At 39.2% G+C, this 8,273-nt stretch overlaps 1 protein-coding gene across 1 annotated transcript in view; it reads right to left on the reverse strand.

Moving 5' to 3' along the window:
- zfhx3b (zinc finger homeobox 3b) overlaps positions 1-8,053 on the reverse strand; it is a 230,726-nt gene extending 222,673 nt beyond the window's left edge. Inside the window, exon 1 of the mRNA XM_025906355.1 lies at positions 7,965-8,053. The gene's annotated coding sequence lies outside the window, so the exon portion shown is untranslated. The remainder of the gene's footprint in view (positions 1-7,964) is intronic.
- Between the last annotated feature and the right edge of the window lie 220 nt (positions 8,054-8,273).

The raw sequence follows: 8,273 nt of genomic DNA on the forward strand, positions 1-8,273 counted from the left end.
AGATGTATTCATGTGCATGGCGTGGCGCCTGGACCCAGGGTGACACTTCTTCATTCCTGCTGCCTCAGGCCAGGATTAGGATTGCGCCCAGCCTCACAAAGCCAACCATAATGCAAAATCATTTTCATATTAACCTCGTCTCTCCTCTCTGGGCCTGACAGTGGACAGGCCTGCTCTCTTTGGTGCTCAAATTATCCTCAATTACTGGGGAAAGGCCAGGCGAGGGGACGTCACCTAACCTTCACCATCTGTTAGGTTCAAAGCTTTAGTAGTCGGCCAGCCCGCCTGTCTCCTGCCTCTCCTGACCTTTCCGCCTCGGCCAGCTCCTGCTCTGTACGCCTTTCACCCCCAACCCCAATCACCCCCCACCCCCACCTCTCCATGATAGCCCTGCCCTCTCTGGACACAGATGGGAAGTGCATGTGCGCACATCTCATTAGGTGGAAAAAGGTTATGTCACGCTTCTACGACAAAGATATGAATATTCAAAACTAAGCACAGAATGACACAAAAGCTGTGTCAAGCCATAGGTTAAGTCGGCCTCCTGAGCCTACATGTTTGAATATGGTCCGGCTTTTATTGGCTGTAGAATTCGAATACAATTTAAAAAGGGATTTGAAACAAAATCCTCTTGTGTTGGATTTTCTTGTTTGCTGCTGTAGTATTTAAATACTCCCAGAAAATAAGGTGCATTTGCAATTTACTTAACAAATGAAAACAATTTACATTTAAAATATTGTAATGATTACAGCCCTATTTTTGTGAATTTCTGTGGTTCAAATGTCTGTTAGTTTCCGCTTCATTTCATCAAAACCTCAAAATTTTAAAACAGGGCTTGCTTAAGTTTTTTTGGTTTGCTCTGTTTTTTGAAACAAATTTAAGAATTTAAAAATGATTTTGCTCACATAATTCAGAAGATATTTAGTAAAGTTTTGTACATTGCTGAAACTGGGTTTTTATGCTTTTCATGCTTCACGCCATCTACTTCCTTCCATCTTACTGCAAAACTTGGCTTTAATTAAACATTCTTCTATACTTGAGATTGTGCTTGTGAAATATTGAAAAGCTCTTATTTTGCCTATAGTGGATGCACCTCTTAATAATGCAGGCTCTGTTTTCTGTTTGTTTTCAGTCTATGTGTTTTAGCAGTTCCACTGTGTCCATTTGGATTATCCAGTCTGTCTGGCCACTCAGGAGGGCCTCTTTCTCAGGTCATCTGGCAGGACCTGATGGCTCTGAAATAACTTTTAATAAGTCTCCTAAATAATAGATGGAGTGTTGGCTAAAATCAAGCCGGGAGGAGCAGGGCTGAGGACAGCAGGCTGCAGAGACAGACAACAACCAGGTCCTAGGCACTTCCCTTGCCATCATCATCATCAGCAGCAGCAGCAGCAGCAGCAGCTATGTTCAGTCTCTTGCCTCACCTCCTCTCCAGACCCAGACTCTCTGGGGTTAAAGGTCGTGGACTTGACCTTGCAGCCCCCAGGAGAATGTTCACTTTAGGTTTGGGGTATAATTTGGGATTTATTCAGCAGGAGGCCCCGTCTCAGGCAGCATTATGCCTCATTATCCTTGGGTGCTCTCTGTTAACAGGGAACAGCCCAGACGAGGCACATCAACACTCAATTTTACTTACATCTTTGCAATCCCACAATCAATACCTAAAAGTGACAACATTTTTTCATTTAAATACAACTCAAGTGACCTAAGCTGAAGTCAACACTTATTCGGCACCATGCACAAAAATTATTTCTGTTTTTTTGTAGCAACTCCCAGACAACCATTAAGATATTATAAATTAATATGCATATGCATATAAATATAATAAACAGAGGAAAATGGAAATACCTTTGCAATTAATATGAGAAATTACCAGTGAATTCCAGATTAATTATGATGATAGCAGTAAAAGTACAATCTAATTTCAAATGTAAGTACTTTCATTTAGTGACTTAGCATGATTCCAATTTTACAATAATCATTTTCATTTTGATCTCAGAATATTCTCAGCCCCAGAGCCTAAATATTTATAAAAAATATGAAATTTTAATTGAATTAATTTATTTTAATGGCGATTATTATTAAAAAAATGTTTAATGGGAGATGATCAAACTTAAAACTGTACATTTAACAAAAATAATGTGTATGAATGAACTAAAAACATATACATATGCAAATGGTAAATAAACTAAGACTTTAACATTCGTGTCACAAACTGCATAAAGTGGAGTGATATCTTTCAGATGCAGGCTAAAAAAGAGTGATCATTTCTATTATGTGGGCTTCACTCTTTAAGTGGGTCCCTGTGGAGGACAATTTTGGAGAGATCTTTCCTGATAAGAAACAAGCCCTGCATGCATTAATATTACATTAGACCCAGTATATCACAGAGCCGTCTGCTCAGTCAGGTAGAGAGCTTTTCATTGACATCTCCTTATCATGTTAATATTACACTCATCAAAGAAAACTATACCATGGAGAAGGAGGGAGGATACGACAAAACGTGCAATATTACGGATTGTTCTTATGAGAAGCCTAAAAGGAGGAACAGACAATAAAATGGTTATTTAGGTCACATATTCACTGTAATGCGCAAGAAAGAGACAAATGCCGCAGGAAAGGCGTCGTTTGGATGTGCGAGTGCGTGTGTCTCGGTCGAAAAATATGACATGCATGGCTGGTCACACACACGCACACTCAGACACACACGACTGTTCAATGCCGGCAGCAGGAGGGGTGCAAATCTCCAGCGAGAGGGAGACAGGTGCAAGGCTCTGCTCTCTATACTGTAGCTTAAACGCATTTGAAGTCCATTCTTAACACATACACACACACACACACACACACACACACACTCCCCCTTTTTATTTCAACGAAGATTATTCTTCTACTGTGCTTTTGTTGGCTGCTGTGTGCGCGCTTGGCTGTGTGCGCATGTCTCTGGGAGCTTTACATTTTAATGTAAGGTGAAAGCAGAGGCCAAAAAAAGAGAGATCATTTTAATTATTGTTTTTTTTTTTATTGTTTCTTTTCTTTCTTTCTTTCTTTTTTTTTTTTTAATGTATGTGGTCGGGTTTCTTTTCCGGGCTGTCGGGCACGGTGCCATCCTCCTACAGAATTAACCATATCACGCTCCTCTAAGCACGTGTCAGGTTAACAAAAGGCGGAGCGCTTTAAAAAAAAAAGGCTGAGGCCGGGAGGCGGACGTGTGCTTGTTTCTGTGCCAAAGTTTGTCACTCTCATTTGAATGTGAATGGTATTTACCACTGAGAGCTGCTTAAGGAGCTCGTGCCTACAATACACAACCTCCCTTTTCTGAAGGATTTTTCAATTAGCGCCCCCCACCCTCCCCTTCTACACTAATCGGGGCTAATTAGGCCTTATCGCGGGGTAATAGCTTGTATTAATTGCCTCGCGGGCCAACTGTTGAGGAATTTGGCGAGTGATCCAATTGAATCTGACAAGTTTATTCCGTCTATTTAATATTCATTATATTCTAATAGGACACTTGTTAGCATGAGTACACCAATTAGGGCCAATCTTGTACTCAACATGTTGTTTTTTAAGCCTTTTCGTAAATATATATATATATATATATATATATTTAAGTTTTCTTTAATTTGTTCTTGTTTTGTTGTTGTTGCTATTGTGAGTAGCAAAAACAATTTTTTAAATTGTGATTTTAATTGTGAAAAGAGCGATATAAATAGTCCAAATTTTTTTCTTAAAACTCGGTTATTTATAATATAAACCTGACTTCAGTGTAATTTAAATCAGAGTAGGGCCTGCTGTTTAATCTTTGCCAAATCGTTTTATCAGTCTCAGGACAAAAACCCCCCCAAAACTTTGTTTTTTTCATTATTTATCAAAGTCTAAACAGCGGTAGAAAATATGGATAATAAACCTTGGCCTTTTTTTTCCGAGCAGGCAAACGAGTAGTATTGGGACCTGCCACAATCAAGCGTTTCATCTACCTGAGTTTGTTTTCAAGATTCAAATCTAAACATCATTTATTTATCTTCAACCTCGGTGTCAGCCCCATCTCTTTCCCCACAACAGCGAAATAATAGTGTTTATTTAGCCTCCGTTATTAAGAGTTACTTTCAGTCATTCAAAGACCAAAGGGATTTCAAACATGACATCATATACTGCAAGAACTGACATATCGTGTAGAGGATAGGGCCTGTAGTCTTACATAGCCCAAACTGATGTGCAATAAAAATAGAAACCTGAAACATCAATGCAGGATGTAAACGGATCTACTGGCGAGAATGTTTGATCATTAATCAATTAACATTTATGAAACAAAATAGCCCGTTTTGTGGGTAAAAAAAAGAAAGGAAAAGAAAAAAGAAAGAAACAAAGAAAAAACAAAAGAGGATGATGAATGTAGCAGGGCCATCACCAAGACATTTAGAGTCGAGTAGGCCTCACAGTTATTTGCTTGCCTTCTATTTATGCTGGTTTCCAGTAAGCCACAACCCCACCCTCTGTATCCAAAGATGGGCCGAAATTTAAAGCAGCTCTGGACAGCAGAAAGAGCGTGAGTGAGGGTAACGGGTGGCTGCAGTGTGAGGGGGCTAAACCCACCCTAAGTTGACCCCCTCCCTTTTTTTGTTTTGAACTCTACACATCACTTACCTTTCTCTTGGCTGAATATTTTATAGGCCCATCTGCATGCTGCTATTCAAAGGTTCAACATTCATAAGGCCTTTATCGCGGAAATTTAAGAAATATATACCTTCCTGAATATAAAATTTTAATCAATTTCAGGTTTCATTTCTTGATCAAAATTAACGCTGTAAGCCGGCAGAGCAGTGACACGCAGGCCAGTGTGGAGCACGGGAAATTCATAATCGCGAGATTTGTGTCAAAAATTGAACAAACGCAGATACGCAAATATGAAGGATTATATATATTTTAGAGAAATATTCAGGCGTCAGAGAACCAGTGGGTATTTGTCCTCCCTGTAAGAGTCGGTGAGCATTACTCACCCCTGCGCTGGGTGTAACAGCAGTCACTTGAAGGCATATGGCTCTCAGCTGCCCCCCCGCATTTGAACCCCCAAGCAGCTCCGGTGAAGTTCAAGGTCTCTGAAGCCAGTGACCATTACGGGAGCAGCGCGGACGCAGACAGAAGCGCCTGCTGTCTACATGCCTGCCTGTCTGCCCGAATGTTCCAGCACCAAATAAATAAACAACATGTCTTTTTTGTTTATTATTATTATTTGTATCATTATTATTATTATTATTATTTTTATTATTCAAATACATAAAGAGTTGTAGACCATTTTAAATGGATCTCCACGAAATGTAAGACTTTAGAAATATCGAATTTAAGGTGGGTCGCCTACTTCATAAATATATAATTTTCCATTTAAATCGTTTAGACCACGACGGACACTGAGAATCAGTCACCTTTAATTTTTAAAGTTTGTGACGAGGCCACCCAATTAGATTTTTTTTCCCCTCGTCATTAAAACTAAACAAAAAAGCTTCAGTCACACACTTTTTTTGATACTGTATCCTGTGATTTGGGGCAAAATAGCGAAAAATAATAATAGTGCAAGCTATATCATTACAGTGGTTGTAATACTTCTAATTTGGAAGCAGCTTGACTTTATTAAACCTTCAGGTGCCCATGTTTAGCAAAAGGCCGACAGTTATCTAAAAAGCATTACTGAGTCATAATTGGTTACCTGGCATGTTTTTTAATCGTGCTTATTTCTTTATTTATTGCCAATTACGTAATTTTAATTTCACCTTTGGAGTTGTTGAATGGCCTGTTAAAAAAAAAAAAAAAAAAACTGTCATTAACACTTTCTTTATCTCAACTTAAGAACAAACAAAATCATTTAATATTAACTGTAAAGAGAAGCTCAGGTGTTCAGATTCAAGTAGTGATTTGTATGTGTGAGGCCAGGTTTGTGGTTTCTCCAGAGTCAAATCATTTTGAAAAAAAAAAAGATGCAGTGAGGAAAAATTCAGTTTTTCTGATTTCCAGTCCATTTAAATAAAATTGGTTATTTATTCTTTGGGTGAAAATGCTTTATTAATAAAGGCACATTCAACTCAAGGATTATATAAGCAGCAATTTAATTTGAGCAGCAAAATGTTTTAGGTATTATGAGAAATTAAACAATGTTATCTGGTCAGAAAAGATTTTGTTATGTGTTTTTTGCCAAGTGGCAGTCACAAGGAAACGTGTGTCTAAACATTTGAGACTATGTTTTTGAAGATGACCACATTTATTTAAAACGAGAGATGGAGAGAAAATGAAAGGAAGGAAGAGGACAAGAGTAAGAAGATGCAGAGGATACAAAGATGAAGTGGAGGAGAAGAGAAAAAAAAAGCAGAGTGGAAGGTTATGAAGCAACAAAATCAGATGAATAGATGCAGCCAGTGGATGATAGGTGGTCCCAGGTGTCTCTAATGACATCAGCATGTGAGATATCCTGCATCTACATAGTGGAGGAGATCCTGTTTCCTCAGAAAGTCTCTTCATGAGAGACAGGTCACAGCCAATAGCCTCTGCCTGACATATAATTGGTGATATTGATTATAGGTTATCATATGCTGCAGGCCATTTGTAAGATAATGCTGCAGGGGTTAATTTGTCAGCCATTAACCTTTTGGACTGGTGGATGTACGTGTAAATTAAGTTTAAAACAACTTCTAAATGGGTTACCTAGTGTCATCTAATAAATGGAATGCTAACATATTTAAGACATATTACAATACAACACCAAACAGCTTTTGATGGCAGCTTTTTGGGGGTTTTGTTGTTGTTGTTTTTTTGTTTTTGGAAAAAAAGAAAAAAGAAAAAAAGAGACCGCTGAAAGCCTTGGCACATAGTCTCCAAATTAACCCCCTCTGAAAAGTCCCAGAGCAGTGCCTACCATAAATTCTTATGCTGACCCTTTAGAAAAATCTCTCTTCATCTAAAAATGAGAGTGACATTTACAGGAAACACCTTTTCCTCTTTCCTCACATCTGTGAAGTAGCTGTTTGCCTACATGCCTACAGGACTTCGAAAGTTGATCTATCCTGTCAATCTGACTAATGGGACGAGGGGAAACTCAAAACAAAAAAAGAAACTTTGCAGTGGCTAAAGGTTTTAATTATCCTTTTACCAGGTCATGTGAATTTAATGCATATTGTTTAGTTTGGTAGTAAATAGAAAGAGAACAAACCATACAGTCATTTGGAAAACTAACAAATGCACTACTCATATTGCAACTTAAAGTTTAAAAACCATTACTACCTTCAAGACAATTTAAATTAATATCTTCTTTCCTTCTTTTTACTGTTTATTATTCTTATAATAATTTTTAGGAGCCCTGCATTTGGGTGTAAAGAAGGAACAATGTTGCAAAGCAGACTTATATGCTTGAGAATTATCACAGTTTGCCACATATTGTGCTTTTTTTTTTAACTCAGCAAGGAGTAACACATCAAATACACAAAATCACAGAAAAGAGAGAAGCTGTAACCTTTGTGAAAGTCGATCAGAGGCGATCAGAGGTGTAGAAGCACCTAGTACAGCCCAGAGCAGTAAAGACAACCCACTTCAACTTCAAAAACATGACATTTGCCACCTCAGAGCAGAAAATGTGTCTCTCTAACTCTACACCTGTAAACCTGCAAACCCACACATTGTGGAGCAAAAACCGAGCCATTCTAATTCGAGCAAACACTATTAAAAGTTACTCGGTAATGTGACTGCATGCACTCGAGTATTGCCTTGCGTACAGTATGTGTGTTTGTGTGTGTGTGTGTGTGAGAGAGAAAGTGAGAGAGAGAGAGAGTGAAAGAGTGAGGAGAGAGAGAGAGGGCGGGAGAGAGACAGTGTGAGAAAGAGGAAGCATGAGTGAGTGCTAGTCAGCAAATCAGTCAGTCAGCAAAGATCAGGTGACAAAGTGAGACAGAGCAGGGCAGCTCCACAGAGGAGGAAGGCATAGGTACCTGTTTGGAGTAGTCTGCTGGCGGGATCAGTCGTCCAACTTGGCATGCATTAATTATCCTCTTGGATAGATGGGTGCTCTATAGGCTTGCTTCTGACCCAGCATTCCTACTGTCCCACAGTCAAAGAAAAGGATGGATAGGAGCAAGAGAGAAAGAGGAAGAGAAATGGGACAGGGGGAGAGATGAGAGGGAGAGGGAGACAGAGAGAGAGAGAGAGATAGAGGGGTGAGTGAGAGTCAGATCCACTGCTGCCCTGACACCACGACTGGTCCACGTGAGATTGATCACACACTTGCACTCACACACGCT

This window comes from Oreochromis niloticus, linkage group LG1, assembly GCF_001858045.2.
Source record: "Oreochromis niloticus isolate F11D_XX linkage group LG1, O_niloticus_UMD_NMBU, whole genome shotgun sequence".
Taxonomy (NCBI): Eukaryota; Metazoa; Chordata; class Actinopteri; order Cichliformes; family Cichlidae; genus Oreochromis; species Oreochromis niloticus.